Below are 24,809 nucleotides of genomic sequence, written 5' to 3'. Positions count from 1 at the left end.
GGGAATAATGTACATATAATTGAAAACGCACGCATGAACTTACTAAAAGGAGATGCCTTACCTGCACAATGGACTTCATGCCCCACAATGCATCCGGGGAAAGCGTAAAATCCACACGCCCATGGAGGGTGGGCATGTTTAATAAATACCGGAAATGTAATGTGCAGGTTTCAGGTGTGCCGTTTTTTGCCCAAGAAGAAGGGGCTTGAGGCCCTGAAACGCGTAGGCAGCATGAAAAGAAAACACGCAATTGAAAGGCTGGCTGTATTTCTTAAGCTGGATGGCAGAACATCGTGAGTGATCCTCCAAGCTTCAGGGCAATTTGTTTATTTATAAAGGTGCACGGCTGCCCCGGCCGTGGGAGGAAGCACCGTCATCGTTTGGAACTGAATGCACTTTCCAGCCGTTGAAGCGGTAGCTCTGAACTTATCGGGACTTTACCGGCACGATGTTCTATATGCTAATAGAGCTGGCTCTTCAAGTGCGTGACTCACTTAGAGGGAATAATGTACATATAATTGAAAACGCACGTATGAACTTACTAAAAGGAGATGCCTTACCTGCACAATGGACTTCATGCCCCACAATGCATCCGGGGAAAGCGTAAAATCCACACGCCCATGGAGGGTGGGCATGTTTAATAAATACCGGAAATGTAATGTGCAGGTTTCAGGTGTGCTGTTTTTTGCCCAAGAAGAAGGGGCTTGAGGCCCTGAAACGCGTAGGCAGCATGAAAAGAAAACATGCAATTGAAAGGCTGGCTGCATTTCTTAAGCTGGATGGCAGAACATCATGAGTGATCCTCCAAGCTTCAGGGCAATTTGTTTATTTATATATATAAACTTGTAGGCCTGAATATGGAAGAAGACTTACATACTCATTTGTAGATGTTAATAGTCAAGTGCTGTCCAATAGAAATGTTTTTAATTAGAAATGAAATATATAAATTTAACAGACTCGAAACAATAGCTAGATATGTTTTAGGTGATGCAACTGTCATAGGTTGGTCTAAGCCCACTTGGGCATGATGGTTACAATTACGATATCAGCCCACTTGGGCGTGATGATTACAATATTAGCCCACATGGGCATGATTGACAAAGTATATAATATATATAGCGTGTAATATGTATTTATAATGTGGTACAAAGATAAAAGTAGAATGCAATTGTATGCGAATAATGTGCTAGTATTGAGTATGCACACTAGAAGATCAACATGTGATTTATTTGAGATAACTTAAAAAGAGGCTAATACATGCTTCTTTAGTTGAATGGTATATATTTGTTTCCACAGTCGTATTGATAAAGTTCACTTGAACTGGATTCAAAAAAACGCTTTAACAGCAATGTTAAAAAAACGCATCAGTAACTAAACTATCGAAAATAATTAGCATAAAAGACTACATTGACAATGTTGCAAATGTATGAATTGAAAGAAAGAAATCATTTAAATAACTAAGAACAATGCCTAAGTTAACACCACGTACGAGCGTTTTACTAAAAAACTACGAGTCTGTTTTTTATGTTATTTGGAGATGTAGTATTGATTTGCACGTGTTGCACTTTAAAAATATGGCCGCGTTTGTTTGATTCGTACCAGTGAGCAAGACTGCTTGGCAGTTGAAACGCGTTTGGTAGCGGCAGAAGAATAAACGCTTAAGAAACCACACACGGCGTCGTCATCATTTCTGAAATATTTACATGACTCGCCCCGAGGAGTCACAAAACGACGACGCAACTCTTGTTCAGGACTGGCAGGAAATACTCGAGGAGCAGGCGAGAATATATATATATATATATATATATATATATATATATATATATATATATATTCACTGAAAAAACCATAGGTTTCACACACGTTATAGTTAGGAATTAGCATTTAAAAAACCTTGCAAATTCACTGAAAAAACCATAGGTTTCACACATGTTATAGTTAGCGGAAATTATACTGATAAAAAACCAATGAAATTCCCCCGTTATAGTTAGTGCAGGCAACTATAACTCACGCGACCGCAATCCTCTGCTGATGCTAATACTGTATTTAGACACTTATTTACCTATGTCTTCTTCCATAAATTTTTAGCTATACATATATTACAAATATTTTTTTTTCATAAAGACACATATGTCATCAGCAGAGGATTGCGGTCGCGTGAGTTATAGTTGCCTGCACTAACTATAACGGGGGAATTTCATTGGTTTTTTAACAGTAACATTTCCGCTAACTATAACATGTGTGAAACCTATGGATTTTTCAGTGAATTTGCAAGGTTTTTTAAATGCTAATTCCTAACTATAACGTGTGTGAAACCTATGGTTTTTTCAGTGAATTTGTACGTTTTTTTAAATGCTAAGTTACTTTACGCCATTCGTGGCGTGCGCGCCCACTTAACGCAGTTCGTTCCGTGCGTGCACGGTGCGCTTTGCGCACCGTGCGCGCACAGTGAGCACGCGGTGCGCTTCGCGCACCGTGCACCCACTTTACGCAGTTAGTGCCGTGCACGCACGGTGGGTAGCGCACCGCGTGCCCACGTTACGCTAGATGGGCCATGTACGCACAATGTGCTTCGCGCACCGCGCGCCCACTTTACGCAGTTAGTGCCGTGCACGCACGGTGGGCACGCGGTGCGCTACGCGCACCGCGTGCCCATGTTACGCTAGATGGGCCATGTACGCACGATGCGCTTCGCGCACCGTGCACACATAGAGGACATATGATGCGCTTCGTTGTGAAAGGTAAAATATTAATTTTTCGCAAATTTTATAAGCCATGCATAAATGGTGCCCTTTGGGCAACATTTGCACATGGGGTGGGGAGAGTATGGATATATATTTTTTTTTTTATAATTTTTATCGTACGCTTACGGTAAGCGTAATCGCCGAAATTATCGAAAAAATGAAAATTCCGTTTTTGACTTTAGGGAAACTTTGGGGACTCCCTCAACATGGCTAGGTGCTTAGGAGCTGTCTAAACAGCTCCTTTACATGTTTTTGCCCTTTGTTTTTTAACCCCCTCTCAGAGTGCGAGAGAGAAAATGGCGGCTGCCACTTCCTGGTTTTGACCGATTCGAATGTTTACTAAGATCTAACAGCCAATCAGATTCGCGCTCGCGCACGTCACCGTACGCGTACGGTAAGCTTACCGTAAGCGCACCGTAAGCTGGCTCAGATATATATATATTGATTTAAAGGCTATTTTCTCAGGAACTACTGAACAGATTTACACCAGACCTACAAAAGGCACTTCCTTGACCTGAGGACTACCTCTCTGCCAAATTTCAAATAACTCTGTTCAGCCGTTCGGGCTGTAGCTGTGTCTAAAGGTCCTATGGAAAAATGCATGGGAAAAACGCGTTTTGGGACCCTCCTTTTATCTCAGCCCCCGCTTGACGAATCCCCCGAGACTTTCAGGGTAGGAGCGGAGCGTAGCGCCCCACCTATTTTGAAAATTTCGCAAGGCTTCGTCGACCGGCGCCAAAGTTATTCCAAATAGAATGTTGCGGTTTTCCTATGGAAACAGGGTCCTAACTATAACTACCTACTGGCGACCGCCAGTAGGTAATATATATATATATATGTATATGCACCCTCTGTTTTTTTGATGTTTTTCTTTCCGCCGTGCGCGCACCCCGCGATTTAAAAAAAAAAATAATAATAATTTTTTTCACCCTTCATGGTCCTTCAGGGACCCCCTGACAAAAGCTGGGGGGTCAGGAACTCTGTACCCTGCCCCCTTTTCACGTTCTCCACCTTTCTTTTTCACTGTCACACACAAAATGGCAGACAAAACTGCCTGATTTTGACCGATTCGAATGTTGACTGACATGTAACCACCAATCAGAATTACGCTCACGCACGGCACGGTGCGCGCACGGTGCGCGCACGGTGCACGCCTATAGATATTTATGTACTTTTAACTGCAATTTTCTCAGGAACTACTGAACAGATTGACACCATATATGCAAAAGGCACATCCCTGACCGGAGGACTACCTCTTTGCCAAATTTGAAGTAATTCTGTTCAGCCGTTCGGGCTGTACCTTCGACTAAAGGTCCTGTGGGAAAATGCATGGGGAAAACACGTTTTGGGACCCCCTTTTTTCTCAGCCCCCGCTTGACGAATCACCCCGAGACTTCCAGGGTAGGAGCTGAGCCGAGCGCCCCATTAGTTTTGAAAATTTTGCGAGGATCCGTCAACCGTCGCCAAAGTTATTCAAAATAGAATTTTCAGATTTCCTATGGAAACACGGTCCTAACTATAACTATCTACTGGCGACCGCCAGTAGATAATATATATATATATATGTATATATATATATATATATATATATATATATATATATATATATATATATATATATTGTCTCTCTCTTTCTCGATCCGACAAAGATTGACGACGCAGTGTTCTGACCAAAAATTTTATTGGAACAGCTCAGGAGGACGCGTTTCGCCTGCCAAGCAGGCTTGTTCACCAATAGTTCAACCATTTTTGAAATCAGACATTTTAAATATAATGCATGAGTCATTAGTCACATGATAGGACTACAATTGCAGTGTGTTGGAAGACAGACTCGTAGTTCTCAATAATAAACAACTATTGTTCTCGCCGTTCAATTCATACATCGGTACGTAAACTAATGTCACAATATCTGCCATTCTAGTGCAATGCTCATTACCAATTAGCTAATTTAAGCATAAACAAAGTTTATATAATTGCATATTTCATTATTCAATAAAACTTTATGTGAAATTTGGCATCTGGCTCGGTAAATCACAATCGATCATTCTAGAAATGTTAAGCCTAGGACAAGCATAAGTATACTCGTCTTAGCGGGTTTGCCTTTTTAGCATGTACATTCCATTCACAATAAAACTTTATGCAGACAATTTTGTCGATATTTAAGGTTTCATACGTATAGATGTAACCTGTGCTTGAATATAGAATACAACCCAAGTGGGTATAAGTTCCTTATTATTTTAAGCAGTTTTTTAGATAATATTTAATAAACAGAATTAAATTATGTGGTTCAGTCTAATTGTGCCCAAGTGGGCATACTCTCATTTCTAATGATCTTAGCGAGTATGATTCTAATTAAAGTGACAAAAGATTGTTGCGTTTAAAAAAACACAATCAGCTTGAACTCATTAATCACATAAACACCTGTAGTGTATATATCCTGCAAACCAACTTACAATTGGTAGCTTCTCATGCCTTAAGAAAAAGCTTAATAAAGATAAAGACAAAAAAATAAAAAAACAAAAGAAAAATAGTTAAAACTAGAAATTGAGAGAGGTATAGCAAGCATGTCTTGCATCTTTGGTTGACAAGTTTCATCACAGATTTGATGCAAAGGTTATGCTTGACTTTACAAGTGAGTTAGCAGGTCCTCTTCCATATTTAAACCCATAGGTGTTTTGGTGTTTAATTCGATAATGTAGCGCGATTCTAGCCTTCTAAGCCTTTTCTCTCGGTTGCCGCCTCTAATGCTAGGAGGCACGCAGTCGATGACAAAGTAGCTTAGTTCCTGCGCGTTTTTATCATGATATGCGTCGAAGTGGCGTGCAACTGGGTACGCTTTATCCCCATTTCTTATGGCTCTCAGATGTTGCAGGATTCTTACATGTACTGGATGAATAGTGCTGCCCACGTATCGCAGGCCGCAAGTGCACTGCAAAACGTAGACAGCATATTCTGTTTTGCACGACAAAAAACCTTTAATCTTTTTCTCTCTTTTAGAGAGTCCCGATTTGTAGGATGAAGTATTCTTCCCATGATTACAGGCTTTACATTTAGTGCACTTTAAAAACCCTTCTTTTCTTTTTAGCCATGTGAAAGATTTTGAAGCTTGCTGGTTTGGAATCATGTTGCTGACTAACATCTGCTTAAATGATCTAGCTTTCCTGAACGTAATTGCAGGCCTTTTTTGTACTAGCTTGCCCAGGATTGCATCATTTCTAATAAGATGCCAGTGCTTACTCAGAATGTTCCTAACCTGACCATGCTGCCGGTTGAAGGAGGTGATCATCCTTACTTGATTATTCTGTGTATTAATTCGTTTAGTCTTACTGTTACTGTCATGGAATAAAATGTCTTCTCTTGTTCTTTTTTTAGCTTGTTTAATAGAAGCCTGAATGTATTCCTTTTTGTAGCCCCGGGATTGAAATCGTTGTTCCATCTGTTCTAATTCAGTATCCAAGATTTTCTCTTCACTACAGTTACGAATGGTTCTGAGGCACTCACCGTAAGGAATGCTTCTGATTAAATTTTGCGGGTGAAAGCTCGTTGCGTGCAGCAACGTGTTCCCCGCTGTAGGCTTTCGATACAGTTTTGTGTGGACTTTGGAATTTTGTATATAAACAGTTAGGTCTAAAAAATTAACTGAACTGTTGCTAATACTGCTAGTAAATTGTAAGTTCAAAGAGTTGTTCTGGATTTTTTCAATAAAGCTCTTTATGGATTCCTTCGTCCCTTTCCAAATGATAAACAAGTCGTCGATAAATCGACTCCAGTGTAAAATGTAGTTTTCCCATTCTTGATTGTACTCGACCCTGACCACCTGCTCCTCCCACCAGCCCATATGCAAATTCGCATAGCTGGGGGCGAAGCAGGTGCCCATTGCCGTGCCACAGATCTGGTGATACAGATCATTCTTGAAAAGGAAATAGTTGTTTTTCAAACAGACCGAGGTCATTTTGATTAGCATTTGGGTGTGGGCCCAGAGAGTTATTGGGCGCACACTTAAAAAATGTTTGATGGCCCTCAGTCCATCTTCATGTCTGATACTGGTATACAATGTGGTCACATCAATAGTGACCAATAGCATGTCATCTTCCCAGGGTATATCGTATATCCTTTTCAAGAAATCACCTGTGTCCTGGATGTAGGAGGGCAAAGATTTGGTTAATGGACAGAGGAAAGAATCAACGTATTTAGAGGTATTCTCTAAGGCCCCGCCAATTGCCGAGATAATCGGTCGCCCTGGCGGATTTTCTACATTCTTATGGACTTTTGGTATCAAATAAAATACCGGTGTAGTGGGGTTAGATACCTTCAAGAATTGTTTCTCTTCTCTAGAGATTAAACATTTGTTATGCCATTCATCAAGTTGTACATTTTACATATCAAAATTATTTTGCATCTCTGCCTGAGTTATTTTAACATAGTTGGTACAGTTGTTAAGTTGTTTATACGCTTCATTCACATACTTGGTTTTGTCCCAGAGGACAACATTCCCACCTTTATCTGCATTTCTCACAATGCAATTATCTTTACGTTTTAACTTTGAAATTAAAGCAGAGTACTCTTTTTCATGCTGAGTGAATTTTTTATGTTGCACACTGGTACATTTTTCTAAGTTTTTTAAGTCATTTATGACTAGCTCGTTAAATACGTCGATTGCATCTCTCGCAGTGGTGGGAATAAATTTAGAATTTGGCCGAAAATTAGTGGATATAGTTCCCTCAATGTTAAGATCTTGTTCTCTTGCAAGTTGTATTGCTTGACTGTTCGAGGGTGATCCGTTGTACTCAAGATCTATGTTTGTTGCACCATCCGGTGTCGCTGTACTTGTCCCGGATTCGTTATCTATAGTTTCCAGTTCAAACATGAGCTCCATGTCAGATACTAGGAGATTACTCAGTTGGTCAGATGAGTTTGCTTGTGTTCTAGTCTGCTTCTTATTCTGGCTCTGTGCAAATTTTTTTTTCAATTTTAAAGATCTCACAAACTTGAAAGTATCAACCCTTGTTGTCACGTAGTTAAAATCTTCTGGAGGGCAGTATGACAGGCCCAGTCGCAAAATGTTCTCTTCTTTAGATGTTAGACTGACATCTGTTAGATTGATGATGGAACTTTTATTAGTAGATGATATACTGCTGTCTACTTGTTCCCTTTCGCCTTGGGCAAATTGGCGTTGTTTGGCCGCTTTGCGCCTCTGCTGCCTCTGCCTCTTCCTCTTGGTTTGTTGTCGTATTGAGGATTGGGTCTGGGGTGAAGGTTGAATTTTCTTTCTTGTTCTAAAAAACTGAACTCTTCGATAACAGAAGGTGCAGTTTGTCCAAGTTGTCGACTTGATCCTTCATCTAGATCTGTATCTACCTCAGAGCTCTGGATGCTGCTCAGCTCTGATTGTGCCTCCGCTCTTGCCTGTGACGCAGGGTTCATTTGCTGTTTTCTCAGAGTGTCAAATTTCCTGGCAAAGGTGTAAATCTGCCCTCGATCATAATCGTTTTTGTCTCTGATAAACTTTGTCGCTTTTCTTTCCTTGATTGTTGTTTCTAGCTTCTTTAAATGCTCAGACATTTCCTTCGTGAATTTAATAATTGGTTCTTGGTCTCCTTCTTTGGACAGCATATCAAGGATCTGAGTTATTTCCTCCACGATTTTTTGTCGATCAATGTCAGCATACTTTATTAAAATTGCCAGCATTTTACGCGATGCTTCTTGGTTGTTGTCCGCCCACTCCAACAGCATATTGGGGTTTGGGTCCTCATATGTTGGTGCTACCAAGATGCGCAGTCCCCGTGGGATCCGTTTCACTTCCAAATATCGCTGGAGGGACTTAGCTTCCCACCATTTTGAGAGTTCGCTTCGTTTGAGTTTTTCTAAGCGTTTTAGACGCGTAAAGGCTTCAGTAGTTCTGTGGCTTCCTGCTTGTTTGGTGGGTACACTCGTGTCATCAAAGATAGCAAGTGCCACTTCCTCTCTCTCCTTCAATTCCGCCGCTGACATTGTTAATTCAAACTTAGACACTAATGCCTATGGTCAGAAACCGCCAGTCTCTAAAGAGCTCTGTGCTATTCGGCTCTTTCCTACTTGGTAATGCCGTCTCGTCCCGCACTAGTCCTCCGACTCGTTCGTAGACGCTGCAGGTTCCCAGGAGTTAGTACGCCGTTTAACCGGATGCCGTTTAACAGCTTCTCCTTGCATCCACAGTGCAGGGGGGCGGGGAGCACAAAGATTCAACTTCTCTTTCCCTCGGTATAAACAACTATTGTTCTCGCCGTTCAATTCATACATCGGTACGTAAACTAATGTCACAATATCTGCCATTCTAGTGCAATGCTCATTACCAATTAGCTATTTTAAGCATAAACAAAGTTTATATAATTGCATATTTCATTATTCAATAAAACTTTATGTGAAATTTGGCATCTGGCTCGGTAAATCACAATCGATCATTCTAGAAATGTTAAGCCTAGGACAAGCATAAGTATACTCGTCTTAGCATGTTTGCCTTTTTAGCATGTACATTCCATTCAGAATAAAACTTTATGCAGACAATTTTGTCGACATTTAAGGTTTCATACGTATAGATGTAACCTGTGCTTGAATATAGAATACAACCCAAGTGGGTATAAGTTCCTTATTATTTTAAGCACAATTAGACTGAACCACATAATTTAATTCTGTTTATTAAATATTATCTAAAAAACTGCTTAAAATAATAAGGAACTTATACCCACTTGGGTTGTATTCTATATTCAAGCACAGGTTACATCTATACGTATGAAACCTTAAATGTCATTTGAGATGTCATCAGTGATGTCATGAGTGATGTCACTGACCATGTCATGAGTGATGTAATATGTGACGTCATCAGCAGTGGATTGAGGTCGCACGAGTTATAGTTAGCTGAACTAACTATAACGGGGGAATTTCAATGGTTTTGTACGAGTGAAATGTCCAGCTAACTATAACGAGTGTGAAAACTATGGTTTTTTAAGTGAAAAAAAAAAAAAATATATATATATATATATATATATATATATATATATATATATATATATATATATATATATATATATATATATATATATATATATATATATATATATTCAATGAAAAAACCAAAGGTTTCACACATGTTATAGTTAGCTGGACATTTCACTCGTAAAAAACCAATGAAATTCCCCCGTTATAGTTAGTTCAGCTAACTATAACTCGCGCGCCCGCAATGCACTACTGATGACGTCACCTATTACATCACTCATGACATGGTCAGTGACATCACTCATGACATCACTGATGACATCTCAAATGACATCACTGATGACATCATCCAGTGAATGTGTGTTTTTCTGAAAATTAAATATGTTTTATATATGTATATCTCAAGGTCGATGGAAGAATAAATGAGTATATAAGTGTCTAAATTGATGATTTGTTTCTGAAAAATTGATTGTATAACTGACTGATTAAGTGTATCTTTTTGAATACATGGCTTAGTGAGTAATGTTTAAATGTGTAAATACCTGTATCAGTCTCTCACTTTGTATATAAGTGGCTGCATGGGTTAGTGAGTAGCTACATGAGTGTCTATATAGGTTAATAGTTGGTTTTTTGAGTATCAGTATGAGTGTCTGAGTGTCTTCATGGTGCGGTGGGGGGTATTACGTAGTGCATAGATGCATGAATGAGTGACTCACTGTTTGTATGTGTTGAAGACAGCATGTGTGCAGGACTGTATGGGTGGATGAGTGTGTGCATGGGTGTGTTAGTGAGTGAATGACTGTCTCAATAGTGTCTTCATAAGTAATTACATATGTTTTAAACTAGTATATGTGACTATTGGTGTTTATAAGTGAGTATATGTGAGAGTGAGAGATTGGAAGAGTTCCTGTATGAATAAGTATGTGTTTCTATAAGTGATTGTTTAAAAGACTAAGTATGTGTAAGTTTCTGTAAAAGTAAGTGTGGTGGTGTGTGTATAACTGTATATGCAAGTAAATGGATGTTTGATTCTTTATTAGCATGAGTGACTATGTGTGAGTAACTCTATGGATGAGTGGCATTGTGTTACAGGATGTTTAGGTGTATGAGTACATATGATGTGTGAGTACATGTATGAGTGACTGTATAGGATTGTTGGTGGATGAGTGGATGTGTATGTGGATCTTAGAATTACTGAATAGGTTGTTGTAACTGTTATTGGTATGTCCATTTTTTTGAAAATTTTAGTCTCTATTTTTGAATGTTTGTATCAAAGGTTATATTAGGGTGAGAGGAGGTCTACCACTCTGTCACAAGGATAATGTCATCAGTGATGTCATTTGAGATGTCATCAGTGATGTCATGAGTGATGTCACTGACCATGTCATGAGTGATGTAATATGTGACGTCATCAGTAGTGCATTGCGGGCGCGCGAGTTATAGTTAGCTGAACTAACTATAACGGGGGAATTTCATTGGTTTTTTACGAGTGAAATGTCCAGCTAACTATAACATGTGTGAAACCTTTGGTTTTTTTATTGAATTTCTAAGTTTTTTTAAATGCTAATTCCTAACTATAACGTGTGTGAAACCCATGGTTTTTTCAGTGAATTTCAAAGGTTTTTGAAATGCTAATTCCTAACTATAACGTGTGTGAAACCCATGGTTTTTTCAGTGAATTTGCAAGGTTTTTTAAATGCTAATTTCTTTTTTTTTCTTCTTTTTTTTTTACATATTTTTATTTTAATTTTCTATCCTTTTTTAAAGACTATGGTTAAATTTTTAAAATTCTACAATATGTTTTTTTTAAACATTTTTTATAAAATAAACAGGTAAAATTTATTAGCAATACATCTTTTCCTTTTTTTAAAATTTTTTTTAGTGCGCGTACGGTAAGCTTACGGTAAGCGTACGGTTTACGCAATGTCCGTAATTTATCTACGCTGTTTGCGTATAGTTACACAATTTGCGTAGCCGCGCTTTACTCCGCGTGGGGCGCGTACGCGTGTACGCTACACGCGCACGTTACGCGGAAGTGTCGGGGAGTGACTGTTATGCGCATGCGCGCGAGCGCGTGTCTTTTTTATGCGCATGCGTACTTTTGCCGTAAGCGTACCGTAAGCGTACGGTAGGTCATGTGATCATGAAACACAACTTTTTATTGGTTGAAACTACTTTCAGTTCTAGAACTCTCCTACACCACACCCATTCCCCTCATTTCTGCTTGTGATCCCTTAGGAGAAGGAGCTGGGTTGTCTTAGTGATACGATGGCAGAACAGCAGAGCTCTTCTGAGAGTGAGGCTAGCAGCACTACCTTGAGGCAGAGAGCGAGGAAACAAAAGACCTCTTACGTATGGGAGTATTTTACTTTTCCAGAAGGCCAGCAAAAGGTAAATGCACCCTTAGTGACTTGCAAGCTGTGTAAGCGTGTACTTTCAAGAGGTAATCCTGACAGGAAGTATTCCTTTGGGAATCACACCATGATGAGACACCTTAAGGATGTACACAGAAGGACACATGCTCGACTTACTGAAAGTAACCCTTCAGTAAATCAACCAAGCACATCCACAGCAGCTCAGCCTGGACCATCATCTGCAGGGCCGAGTCCTTCTTCTGCAGGTCAGGTGAGCCCTTCATCTGTGGGGGGAGCATCTCCTTTTTCTGGTCCTCTGGAAATTAACCCTCGGTTTGCGAGGGTTGAAGTACGGTGCGCCACTTGTCACGATCTAATTACTTATAGGGAGACCAGTATTTCCCTAGTGAACAGTAAAATAGATCAGCATACTTGTCGTACCGTCTAATATTCCCAATCTTTCTTTCCTCTGTCCCTGCATGAACACAACGGCTCTTTTAAGAGCCATCCTTACCTTTCATCTATTTTTTATATATTTTTTAAAAAACTTTTTTTTTTTTTTAGCGTACGCGTACGCGTAATTTTTTTTAAAAAAAAAACACTAAAAATCAATTATCACATTACAAGGTCCTTGAGAGACTACAATTAAAAACTGAAAATGTGATAGTAGAGAAGTGGAAAAAAGGGACCATGACATTATTGACTTACAATACCCACTCAAAAAAAGATTTATTCATTTAATTTTTTTTTTAATTGGTTTAAAAATGGTTCTAGTTTTCGAAAATTTTCTATCTCGATCTGAAAAAAAAGAAAAAAGTATTAATATTTAATAAAACATTTAATAATACAGTACACATATTTACATATTTTTCAAAAAATATTTTTGCCTTTTTTTTGCTGTTTTCAGAAAAAATTGTGAAAGCAATTGCATTCATCATTTAACAGCAGGCAAAAAAAAAATTAACAATCTCAAAGATTGTTTTTAAAAAAGCCCACAATCTCTTTTTGCATAAACATAACTTTATAGAAATGCATAATATTCTTAAAAAATATCATCTAATATCAATACTTATTTCTTTAAAATACCGTCTGATATTTTTGTTTCAGAAGTATAATCACAATAATATATGTCAAATAACTCCACCATACATCTGGTTCCATTTCCTTTAGGCCAAATAGTAATTTTAAAATTCTTTTCTTGTTTAATTTCCAATGGTAATCCAATAAAAAACAAAAGTTTAAATTGTACAGATGTCACCGATTCTCTGTAACATTTTGGTTTCCGAAAGATTAATTAATAATTAAATAAGTCCACAATAGAATTGTTTACTTTTCCGCATGGCCAAATAGTAATTTTAAAAATCTTTTTTGAAAAAATTTCCAATGGCAATCCAATAACATTCCAAAATTTAAATTGTGCAGATGTTACCGATTTTTTCAAAATTTTTGGTTTTCCAAAGTTTCCTTAAAAAATGGAAAAATTCCACATTACAATTGGTTACCTTTCCATTAGGCCAAATGATAATTTGTTAAATCTTTTTATTTGTAAATTCCAAATGGTAATCCAATAAAATGGTAAAATTGTTTTGTCCAGATGTTGTCAAATCTCTCTAAAATTTAGGTTTCAGGAAGATTAGATAGGAATTTGCTAAATCAAAAGGCAAACGTTGCTTAAAAATCAATTGGGAATCATTACACAGTGTCCAGCCTTTTTCACATTTAAGATAAACTGTGTAATGACCAGAAGTTACAGTAGGTCCATCATGGAAAATTATTGCAACTGTTACAAAAGTTTTTCCTGAAATTGATAATTGCTGTCCTGTAAACTTCTTTATTAAAGTATCCAATTTTGAACCATCAGCTCTACATCGTTGCATCATTAAAATTACATACTGTCTGTATTCCTTTAAAATTAATGTTGAAAACATGTCAGATTTACACTCACCGCATTGCATGCTATGATTAGCATCTTTAACTAATTTAGCAAAAGTGACTGTTTTACTCTCTGGCAATGTTAAATAAATAAACCTTTCAGAATCAACATTAGAGCCACATATATTATAACAGTTTTCACAACTATGTTCCCATTTATAAGAGAGACCAAATACATTTTCAATGTTAACCCCTTCTTCTTCCAGTACCTGAGGAAAATAAATCAAGAATTCCTGTGCGTCTTGCTGTACATTTTGAGAAAACTGTGTTCGTCCTGAACATACATCTAAAACTTTTCTAATTTCAGTAGCACTTTCTATTTGAGTTTTATCATTACTCAGCTTTTCAAAAAGGAGACTCAGCACAGAACAGAATCTTTTTCCCTGATTTACTATTATCTGCTCTTGCAAACTTTCCAGATAAAATGCAACATTCAGCACTACATTAGCGTAGCAGTTGACACCAGAGCTATTTTCAAAATAACATCCTAGAACCTGTTCTTCATTTTCCTTATTCTTTTTGCTTGCAATTACATCACTCCTCTTTTTTTTCCTCCTCTCTACATCTTCATTACAGATATTCTCATTTCTCCTTTTACGAGAAACTACACGTTTCTCCAACACAGGATACTGACCTAAATGAGGAGCATAGCTTCTTCTTAATCTATTATACTCCTTTACACAATTTGTATCAGCACTAACTTTTGAATCATCAAAGTCTATCATGAATAAACCTGATAATGTTTTCACTCGTGACAAAGCAACATATGCCATACCTTCTTTGAACACAGTTGAACCAATGTTCACAAATGCACAATCTACAGTCAATCCTTGAGACTTGTGAATAGTTACAGCATATGCTAGCGAAAACGGAAACTGCTTCCTACGTACATATAAGTCTTTCACAAGCATGAAACGAACTGAACAACGACAAATGTCTTTAACTTCTTCTATCTGATCAAATTTTATTTTTAAACATTCAATTCCATCTTTTTTCTGATAATTAATAAAACTCACAACTCTTCCCATAGCTCCATTAACTAAACCTTTTTCAACATCCAAATTTCTCCTTAAAAATACTCTACAGTTCATGCAAACATATAGATTTTTTTCTAATCCAGCTGTTTTGGAAATCTTCTTCTCTAGTGAATCCAATTTATTTTTCAGTGTGCCTGTTAATGTGACAGTAATTCTTCCATCTTCAATTTTGTCCACTGCTTCCAATTTCCTGATATCTTCCTTTTCCAATTTCAAAAGCTCCTCATTGAATATTGAGCATTCACGTAGAGTTGGCATTAAGCAGATGACACTTTTGTTTTCTGCAATGTTCTTGTATATCTTCTCTGCAACTATTTCTTCCTTTGGAAATAAATTATGTAGCAGCCGAGTCTGTAATGCTTTTTTGCCAGCTTCTGTGAGTAGTCCAATCCTGATATCTTTCAGAATACTTCCATATTCTTCATCGTTTGCTTGCCTCATATTAGTTGTAAGTTCCTTGTACTCAAAGAAGGACCAAATATTTGTATTACCTATGCTTCCCAATGACTTCTTCGTGTCTTCATGTGTCACAGTATTAAACACTGGTTGTCCTTTAACTGGAGTAAGTTGCAAAAGATCTCCAAAAACTATGACGTGTTTTCCTCCAAATAACACGTCATAGTCTGACTTCAGAATTTGCTGCATTCTTAAATGCACAAAGGCAAGCATTAAGTTCGATACCATGCTCACCTCATCAATAATGAGAACTTGCATCTTCTTCAATACTCTTGAAACTTCCAAGCATGCTTCTCCAGTTAGCTTGTTGTATTGTATTTTGTTCTCATGCTCCACTGGTAACATTAGCAAACGATGTAAAGTGATTCCTTTTATGTTATATGCTGCTAACCCAGTTGGAGCAGTAACCACACAAGACAAAGTAGAATCCGGTTTTAGCTGTAGGTAGCTTCTGATGACTTTTATTAGGAAACTTTTTCCAGTTCCAGCTTGTCCGCTTACATACATCCTGATTGGATGAAATGATGTGCATGAGCACTCTTTTTTTTCATGTAGAAATCCGTGATCAATTTTGTTTCTGATCTCTTCGTAAATTTGTTGCTGCTCTTCGTTCAGTTGTCTTTCCAAATTTTGTAAGTCTATAAATTCTCCTTGAGCTTGATTCATAGCCGTTTCCACTTCATTCATGGCTATTGATGCTTCATTTTCAACGATTGGTTGTCCTAGGGGATCTTGACTGAGTGTTCCTGAACTTTGGCTGTCCTGAGAACTGTCTCTAGCTATTTCTGCTGCAATTGTAGTTTCCTGTTCAATTTCTTCATTTAACATTTGCAGATAAGTTGTGAATGTATTGCATTGTATGCTGTCTTTGCAAGCATTAAAACAATCTTCATAGCTTTGAAATTCTCCCAGTAGTTCATCCTCTGTACGCCATGGTTTAAACAGCTGTAAAAGAGCCAAGTAGTAAAATTCCTTTTTGTCAGTAGTGTCGCAACTCAGCTTCCGGTGATTTATCAAACTTCCTTTTGTTTGCTTCACCAAACATCCTTCCTCACCAATGACTTTATATTTTCCATTGTTGATGTCTTCTGCGGCTTTCCGTGAATAAATGTAGTTCTGCAGCACTTCATAGAGACACATGTTCTCCAGATGATGACTTCTCTTTGGGTAATATGTGTCCAACATGTTTGATTTCAAAATATCTGTACTTTCTGGGTCATTCTCGGCCAAATATTCAATTTCTCCAACAGATTTCAGTACCCGATTTCTCATTGCTGCAAGGCCTAAACTTGCCCAAATTATTCTTCTTGATTTCGAGTAGAGACTTGCAGAAGATAACCTATCTGAACATTCGTAGGATCCAATTTCTCGATGCGATAACATCTTCAAACTGAAACTGTACAGCTTCTTACTGACAGTCTTCTCGTGAGAAATCTCTTCCCACATTTCCTTCAATTCTGTTTTTTCTGATTTCGTAATGTAAGACGTTACATATCGAGCAACAGCAATGGAATTGTCAGCTACATACTGTATATCCATGTTAGCGTTCCACATGGATAAAATCACTGGGTTGTAGTCGTTTATATTTTTTGATTCTTCTTTTCTTTTAAGGTTGTAGGTATTCTTAGGTGATTTTCTTGTGATAGTATGTCTCACTGATGACATAAAACTGTTAACTCTTCCATTTGAAAGAACAGGTCTAGGAAATCCAAATCGACATTTAGTGTAGTATTTATCTTTGCTCTTGTATTTCCGTCGACAGTATTTTCCACACCGATGACTTTGGAAACGTAAAACTTGCTCCTTTAACTTTTTCTCTTCTGTGCTTTTTGGTATAGCACATGTTGCATATTCTTCAATGTAAGATAACACTGCTTCATCAGTATCTGTTCCAAACTTTGGGGCATCCTTGATCCACAACAGCATATGAATATGAGGAGCACCTCTTGCCTGGTACTCTTTTCTCCAAAAGAAATCCACTACTTCTCCCAGAGGTGGTTTTTTTTTATTGCAGATGAAGGACATCATAGCCTCAAATCTATGATTGAAATATCTGCAAACATTAACTGGATCCAATGAGCACAGTTCTCCTGCTGTCTTGTATTCAATGTTTTTAATGTTTGAATTTGCCTCTCGTAGAAAATCCAGTAAATCATCCCAAGCGTACTCGGCACAGCTTAGGGTAAGGAACCATGTTGGAGTTCCTAAATTCCGTAACATGCATTTTAATTCACCATGGCGTCGGTACCAATATTCATTTGTCCCACGCTGACAAGCCATCAGATTGATCAGTTGTGTTTCCAAATGATCATCTCGGTGCTGCACTTTCTCCATATAATCCTTAGCAGACACATTTTGTAAATGTACTCCACTTTTTAAAATGTGATTTACTGCATAAGACAGTGCAGACAAGTCGCTTTCAAATAAAAGATGGAACAAATAAGGAATACTTTGTCGAAATCTGGGATCTTCAGCATATAGTCTTGTAGTCCGATACTCAGAAGCTGGAATCTGTTCCGGACGTTCATCGTATCGTCCTCCTTTTCCTTTAGGAAACAGCTGGGGAAAACATCGAGCTTCCAAGCTCTCCTCCCATACACTCACGGGAGTTCCTTTTGCTTTCTTCATCTGAAATAGATCAATATTGTCTCCCATAACTTCTTTTGAATGAAGAGGATGTATGCTAAAATGTTCATAAATTTCTTCTTCCTTTGACTTGTCCACTTTTTCAATTTGTCCAGTTGGTGTTTCTGTGTCTTCTTGTAAATCTTCTTCTTCTTCTTCTTCTATATAAATTGATTCACACCATTTGTTATTCCTTTTCAAATACAAATTTGCTCTTTGTACTTTCCGTACATCTACCAGCTCCTGCCAAATCTTCTTATTCTTTATAGGTACACCATTAACCAGAATAATTAATGGTTCAGTTTCCAAAGTATCCGCATCAATAGTTTCCATATTTTTTTTCAAATCCAAGGGCAAATACACCACTCTACCTTTTAAACCTCTCAGTAAATCTGAAGGAGGTAATTTACCAGTTTTGGGCTCCATACGTACTATGGTCTGGAACGGATGAACACATTGAATGAGTATAGACTCATATGTATTTAATTCAGAAAGTTCAGCAGGAATAGCATCCAATTCTAAATTATTATGTACAGCTCTGGTCGGCATTCTATTTTCCTCTAACTTGTTGTAACAGTATTTACAAATACGCTGAACTTCACCCAATTCAAAACAATTTTCAAGAAATATATATGTGGCAAAATCCTTCCACTTATAATTATCTTCATTTTCACTCTTTCTGTAGAGATCAACATACCTGGTTTGTTTTCTATAATGAGTTCTGCGGCAACAAATACAAGTAATATTTGGTCTTTCATTAGAGATTATTGCAAATTTTGTGATGTGATCATTAAATGTCTTACTTACAGAGGGTTCTACATTCTCTTCCACTTCTTCCTCATTTACTGTGTCCTTCTCTGCACTGTTTTGTTCAGGACCAAAGTAACAAAACTGAATTTCATCAACAACCTTCTCTACATCTGATACCGTTCCACGGAACAGAGCCCTATTCAATTCATCTAACTTTATTGCGGGACTTTTAGCAAAATACAACCGTCTCACAAACTTTCTCATTTCAGTATGATGAACAGCCAGCATCCTAAAATGATGGAAAACACTATTACACACTTTTCTAGATAGACAAGCCAGAGAATGACCCTGCAAACCAGTATTCTCTCTCACTCTGCATGGATCCAAACTTTGAAGCACCTTAATCTTCTGTTTTACACTTTTTTTGCTATATTCTCTTAGAAACTCACGAAATTTATCAATAGATTCCTGACGCACAGTGCAAATACTACTACAATTCCAAGTGTACACTGGGGCTTTAGGACGTCTCCCCATAGCCTCATCCGCCATCACTTGTACCTCATCTCTTGGAACCATTATCTCCTTCTCCATTATGCAACCATTTTTCACTTCATAAGCACGACCTCTGGTGTCAACTGCATACAGCAAACTATTACTTTGAAAATCACTCTCTTCATTAAAAAAAGGTTCACTACTTGAACTATGCATCCATTCTCCTAAAAACACTTTAGAAAAGTTTGTCCTGTTCACTACTCTTTTCCTTTTGCTATGTGATTTCAGTACATTAACCATTTTGTCTAATGTACGCATCCTATTCAAAATTAAAATGAATAGTTTCCTTTTTAATTCTAATGCCTTTGCTGCAATGGCTTCAATTTCTTTTTTTCTCTTATAAAACTTAGTCTTTTGCTTATATTTCTTCACATCCTTTATCAAATTGGACATAACTCTTCTCTGAAACATTTTTCTACGTATCTCTTTAAACGCTGTTTTTCTGTTTAAGTTAATCTTTTTAGTTGCAGAAGGTATATTTGCATTAACTAAATTCTCAATTTTTTCCTGTGCTTTTCGATTGAAATCATTCTTTCCAGTACAGACATTTTGTCCATTTTTCCTTTTTTTGAATATGTTTTTTAGAAAAAATTTTGTCTGCTTACCAGAAGATTTTTTCTTTTTCCCAACATGAGCATCTTCAACTAACTTAGGTCCTCCAGTTGTCTTCAAATATAGGTTTTTTTTGTGGTCTTTTTTTACTCTGGATTTTGTAGGCATCTTAAATTTTGTTCACTGCTCTTCAGCAATACCTGAAAAAAACTAAACAAAAAATCCTTTATTTTATTTAAATATATTACTACATTTGTTTTCACATTAGTCACAAAACAAAATTTCTTTGCCAATTTGAAAGCACACTTACTGCTCTTTTTTTTGGCAAGTGATAATCACTTTTACAGACTGACACATTATGAATCCACTTTTCAGATTTTTTAAAAAGCACATGTCCAAACTGCTTATTCAGACCAGCACCATTTGTAACCTGGGTGACTGCCTACACTCCAGCAAGGGCAACCAGCCTTAGTGATGCTGAATGTGTTTGCATTACTGACTGAAACCTCAAACCCCACTCGCTTGTGAATACTGTGCATGATTCCACATGGTAAGTAGCTGGCTGTGTGCTAAGAGTCTGCTTCTGCACCAAAAAATGGCTCCCCCTTTCCATCTAATGCAACTGTGAAATCACCAGAGCAATACGCAATAAATCTCTGCCTGTAATTCCTATTTGCACACAGAGTCATGTTTTCACATTAGTCACAAAACGAAATTTCTTTGCCAATTTGAAAGCACACTTACTGCTCTTTTTTTTGGCAAGTGATAAACACTTTTACAGACTAACACATTATGAATCCACTTTTCATATTTTTTAAAAAGCACATGTCCAAACTGCTTTTTCAGACCAGCACCATTTGTAACCTGGGTGTCTGCCTACACTCCAGCAAGGGCAACCAGCCTTAGTGATGCTGAATGTATTTGCATTACTGACTGAAACCTCAAACCCCACTCGCTTGTGAATACTGTGCATGATTCCACATGGTAAGTAGCTGGCTGTGTGCTAAGAGTCAGCTTCTGCACCAAAAAATGGCTCCCCCTTTCCATCTAATGCAACTGTGAAATCACCAGAGCAATAAGCAATAAATCTCTGCCTGTAATTCCTATTTGCACACAGAGTCATGTTTTCACATTAGTCACAAAACGAAATTTCTTTGCCAATTTGAAAGCACACTTACTGCTCTTTTTTTTGGCAAGTGATAAACACTTTTACAGACTGACACATTATGAATCCACTTTTCATATTTTAAAAAAAACACATGTCCAAACTGCTTTTTCAGACCAGCACCATTTGTAACCTGGGTGTCTGCCTACACTCCAGCAAGGGCAACCAGCCTTAGTGATGCTGAATGTATTTGCATTACTGACTGAAACCTCAAACCCCACTCGCTTGTGAATACTGTGCATGATTCCACATGGTAAGTAGCTGGCTGTGTGCTTAGAGTCAGCTTCTGCACCAAAAAATGGCTCCCCCTTTCCATCTAATGCAACTGTGAAATCACCAGAGCAATACGCAATAAATCTCTGCCTGTAATTCCTATTTGCACACAGAGTCATGTTTTCACATTAGTCACAAAACGAAATTTCTTTGCCAATTTGAAAGTACACTTACTGCTCTTTTTTTTGGCAAGTGATAAACACTTTTACAGACTGACACATTATGAATCCACTTTTCATATTTTTTAAAAAGCACATGTCCAAACTGCTTTTTCAGACCAGCACCATTTGTAACCTGGGTGTCTGCCTACACTCCAGCAAGGGCAACCAGCCTTAGTGATGCTGAATGTATTTGCATTACTGACTGAAACCTCAAACCCCACTCGCTTGTGAATACTGTGCATGATTCCACATAGTAAGCAGCTGGGTGTGTGCTAAGAGTCTGCTTCTGCACCAAAAAATGGCTCCCACTTTCCATCTAATGCAACTGTGAAATCACCAGAGCAATACGCAATAAATCTCTGCCTGTAATTCCTATTTGCACACAGAGTCATGTTTTCACATTAGTCACAAAACGAAATTTCTTTGCCAATTTGAAAGCACACTTACTGCTCTTTTTTTTGGCTAGTGATAAACACTTTTACAGACTGACACATTATGAATCCACTTTTCATATTTTTTAAGAAGCACATGTCCAAACTGCTTTTTCAGACCAGCACCATTTGTAACCTGGGTGTCTGCCTACACTCCAGCAAGGGCAACCAGCCTTAGTGATGCTGAATGTATTTGCATTACTAACTGAAACCTCAAACCCCACTCGCTTGTGAATACTGTGCATGATTCCACATGGTAAGTAGCTGGCTGTGTGCTAAGAGTCAGCTTCTGCACCAAAAAATGGCTCCCCCTTTCCATCGAATGCAACTGTGAAATCACCAGAGCAATACGCAATAAATCTCTGCCTGTAATTCCTATTTGCACACAGAGTCATGTTTTCACATTAGTCACAAAACGAAATTTCTTTGCCAATTTGAAAGCACACTTACTGCTCTTTTTTTTGGCAAGTGATAAACACTTTTACAGACTGACACATTATGAATCCACTTTTCATATTTTTTAAAAAGCACATGTCCAAACTGCTTTTTCAGACCAGCACCATTTGTAACCTGGGTGTCTGCCTACACTCCAGCAAGGGCAACCAGCCTTAGTGATGCTGAATGTATTTGCATTACTGACTGAAACCTCAAACCCCACTCGCTTGTGAATACTGTGCATGATTCCACATGGTAAGTAGCTGGCTGTGTGCTAAGAGTCAGCTTCTGCACCAAAAAATGGCTCCCCCTTTCCATCTAATGCAACTGTGAAATCACCAGAGCAATACGCAATAAATCTCTGCCTGTAATTCCTATTTGCACACAGAGTCATGTTTTCACATTAGTCACAAAACGAAATTTCTTTGCCAATTTGAAAGCACACTTACTGCTCTTTTTTTTGGCAAGTGATAAACACTTTTACAGACTGACACATTATGAATCCACTTTTCATATTTTTTAAAAAGCACATGTCCAAACTGCTTTTTCAGACCAGCACCATTTGTAACCTGGGTGTCTGCCTACACTCCAGCAAGGGCAACCAGCCTTAGTGATGCTGAATGTATTTGCATTACTGACTGAAACCTCAAACCCCACTCGCTTGTGAATACTGTGCATGATTCCACATGGTAAGTAGCTGGCTGTGTGCTAAGAGTCAGCTTCTGCACCAAAAAATGGCTCCCCCTTTCCATCTAATGCAACTGTGAAATCACCAGATCAATACGCAATAAATCTCTGCCTGTAATTCCTATTTGCACACAGAGTCATGTTTTCACATTAGTCACAAAACGAAATTTCTTTGCCAATTTGAAAGCACACTTACTGCTCTTTTTTTTGGCAAGTGATAAACACTTTTACAGACTGACACATTATGAATCCACTTTCATATTTTTTAAAAAGCACATGTCCAAACTGTTTTTTCAGACCAGCACCATTTGTAACCTGGGTGTCTGCCTACACTCCAGCAAGGGCAACCAGCCTTAGTGATGCTGAATGTATTTGCATTACTGACTGAAACCTCAAACCCCACTCGCTTGTGAATACTGTGCATGATTCCACATGGTAAGTAGCTGGCTGTGTGCTAAGAGTCAGCTTCTGCACCAAAAAATGGCTCCCCCTTTCCATCTAATGCAACTGTGAAATCACCAGAGCAATACGCAATAAATCTCTGCCTGTAATTCCTATTTGCACACAGAGTCATGTTTTCACATTAGTCACAAAACGAAATTTCTTTGCCAATTTGAAAGCACACTTACTGCTCTTTTTTTTGGCAAGTGATAAACACTTTTACAGACTGACACATTATGAATCCACTTTTCATATTTTTTAAAAAGCACATGTCCAAACTGCTTTTTCAGACCAGCACCATTTGTAACCTGGGTGTCTGCCTACACTCCAGCAAGGGCAACCAGCCTTAGTGATGCTGAATGTATTTGCATTACTGACTGAAACCTCAAACCCCACTTGCTTGTGAATACTGTGCATGATTCCACATAGTAAGCAGCTGGGTGTGTGCTAAGAGTCTGCTTCTGCACCAAAAAATGGCTCCCCCTTTCCATCTAATGCAACTGTGAAATCACCAGAGCAATACGCAATAAATCTCTGCCTGTAATTCCTATTTGCACACAGAGTCATGTTTTCACATTAGTCACAAAACGAAATTTCTTTGCCAATTTGAAAGCACACTTACTGCTCTTTTTTTGGCAATTGATAAACACTTTTACAGACTGACACATTATGAATCCACTTTTCATATTTTTTAAAAAGCACATGTCCAAACTGCTTTTTCAGACCAGCACCATTTGTAACCTGGGTGTCTGCCTACACTCCAGCAAGGGCAACCAGCCTTAGTGATGCTGAATGTATTTGCATTACTGACTGAAACCTCAAACCCCACTCGCTTGTGAATACTGTGCATGATTCCACATGGTAAGTAGCTGGCTGTGTGCTAAGAGTCAGCTTCTGCACCAAAAAATGGCTCCCCCTTTCCATCTAATGCAACTGTGAAATCACCAGAGCAATACGCAATAAATCTCTGCCTGTAATTCCTATTTGCACACAGAGTCATGTTTTCACATTAGTCACAAAACGAAATTTCACATTTTCCAACCTCAAACCCTTAAACTATTCTTTTATTATACCAGTACACCTTAATTTATTGTGAAAACATAGTCCATATTATTTTACTTGTTCCTCACATTTAAATTTCTCCCAAAACAGAAAATAATAAACACAACTTCAACAAAAAGAATTGCATTTCTATTATTCATTTCTTAATTTACCATATACATCCCCTCTCAAACTCTAAAC

This window comes from Triturus cristatus, chromosome 2_1 (assembly GCF_964204655.1).
Source record: "Triturus cristatus chromosome 2_1, aTriCri1.1, whole genome shotgun sequence".
Taxonomy (NCBI): Eukaryota; Metazoa; Chordata; class Amphibia; order Caudata; family Salamandridae; genus Triturus; species Triturus cristatus.
Note: the sequence above shows the minus strand (reverse complement) of the source record.